Consider the following 2,500-nt stretch of genomic DNA (forward strand, 5'->3'; position numbering starts at 1 on the left):
GGCGACTGCCAGCGTTGTCGACGTGACCTTCGCCAGCTCGTCCATAGCTCAGCCGAGCACTTGGTTGGTAAGAAACACGGACACGCGATCTGACCATAGGTATATCACCTATTCGGTAGGCCCAGCGTCAGCAGACCAGCAGCGTAACCAAGGACAGTCACGTCAACGGGGCCAGCGAGAGCGTTTTCAACATGCAGGCACGCGATTTAAGACGAAACAGTTCTCGAAAGAGAATTTCCTGGCCACGCTACATGGCGAGGGATTCCGAGAGAAGGCAGTCAATCACCAGGGAATGATCTCGGCAATGATATCGGCCTGCGAGAAAACCATGCAAAGGATGACGTCGTCTTTCCCCGACCCTCATCGGGACGTTTACTGGTGGACGCCACTGATTGCTCTGCTTAGGCAGAACTGCGAGCAGACGAGAGATCGCATGCAGCAGACAAGTGATCTCCAGAACCGAAGTCTGGCTGCAGCCCAATACAGAACAGCTAAAGCTGAGCTGGATAGAGCTATACGTGCCAGCAAAAAGGCTGCCTTCCAGGAATTGATCGATGCTGCGGAGGAAAACGTTTTCGGAGCCGGGTACTTAGTAGTCCTCTCCCGTCTTCGCGGTGGAAGGGCCCCACCCGAGACGGAGAGAGCGAGGCTTGAAAGCATCGTTACAGAGCTTTTCCCGCAACATCCGCCCTTCAACTGGCCCAGCATCAGTTCCGAGGAAGAACAGGAACAGCCTGCAGACCAGCAGACTCCATGGACCCAAGTCACGATCCCGGAACTCCGTCTGATAGCTAGCACCATGCCGAACAAAAAAGCGCCGGGCCTTGACGGAATTCCGAACGCCGCTGTCAAGGCTGCAATCCTTGCGTACACGGACGTTTTCCAGGCGTTGTACCAAAGCTGTCTGGAAACGGCTACATTTCCAGCACCATGGAAACGACAGCGGTTGGTACTGCTCCCCAAGCCGGGGAAACCACCGGGTAGCAGCGGGTCATACCGACCTTTGTGCATGCTGGATGCCTTAGGGAAAGTGCTGGAGAAGCTCATTCTAAACAGACTTCACAACCACCTGGAAGATCCTGCTGCGGTGAGGCTGTCAGACAGGCAGCATGGCTTCCGGAGGGGGCGATCTACAATTGGTGCCATTCGAACAGTGATCGAGGCTGGTCAGAGCGCGATGAGATTCCGCCGCACGAACGGGCGGGATAACAGGTTCCTGCTGGTCGTGTCAATGGATGTCAAGAATGCCTTCAATACGGCAAGCTGGCAGGCCATCGCCACTGCACTGCAGATGAAAGGAGTACCTGCTGGTCTGCAAAGAATCGTGAGGAGCTACTTCGAGAACCGAGAGTTGGTCTTCGAGACATCCGACGGCCCAGTAACTCGGTCCATCACGGCTGGTGTTCCACAGGGTTCGATTCTTGGCCCCACCCTGTGGAACACCATGTACGATGGAGTTCTGGACGTCGCCCTTCCGCAGGACTGCGAGATGGTGGCGTATGCTGACGACTTGGTGCTGCTGATTCCGGGCATCGACGTAAATGCAGTGAAGGCTGCAGCCGAGGAGGCGGTCGCCAGTGTCTCTCACTGGATGGCTCAATATCATCTCCAGATTGCGCCGGAAAAGACGGAGTGCGTGCTTATCTCCAGCACGAAGAACCCTACGCAGGTCACCATAAGAGTAGGGGACGTGGAGGTGACATCTTCCCGCACGATGCGTTACCTTGGGGTGACCCTTCACGATCACCTATCGTGGCTGCCCCATGTCCGAGAGGTAACCACTCGGGCAAGGAAGATAGCAGATGCCGTTACCCGCCTCTTGCGCAACCACAGTGGACCAAAGACCAGCAAAGCGCGACTGTTGGCCTCGGTCGCAGAGTCGGTCATCCGATATGCTGCGCCCATCTGGCATGGCGAGGTGACGAAGAGAGAGTGTCGTCGACTTTTGGAGAGGGTTCAGCGAGTCTCAGCACGGAGGGTGGCACGCACCTTCCGTACCGTAAGGTATGAGACCGCCACCCTCCTCGCCGGGCTGACCCCCATCTGTCTCTTGATAGAGGAGGATGCGCGAGTGTTCGAGCGTGTTAATGATCCGGGTCGGTCGATAACGAAGGCAGCCATCCGGTTGGAGGAGAGGCAGCGCACCATCACGATGTGGCAGAGCCAATGGGACGCCGAGGCCGACACCTCCAGATACACCCGGTGGACGCATCGGATAATCCGCGACATCAGCGCTTGGCAAGGCCGGAGACACGGGGAGATGACCTTCCACTTGGCCCAGGTGCTCTCTGGACATGGGTTCTTCAGAGAGTACCTGGCCATCAACGGCTTTACGGAATCCCCTGACTGTCGCAGCTGTGCGGGTGTTCCGGAAAATGCCCATCACGCCATCTTCGAATGCCCCAGGTTTGCTCGAGTGAGGATGGAGTACTTTGGTGAACTGGGGCCGAATCCGGTCACGCCGGACAGTCTTCAGGACTTCCTTATGGGCAGCCAAGAC

This window comes from Anopheles coluzzii, assembly GCF_943734685.1.
Source record: "Anopheles coluzzii chromosome X unlocalized genomic scaffold, AcolN3 X_unloc_104, whole genome shotgun sequence".
In the NCBI taxonomy this organism is placed as follows: domain Eukaryota; kingdom Metazoa; phylum Arthropoda; class Insecta; order Diptera; family Culicidae; genus Anopheles; species Anopheles coluzzii.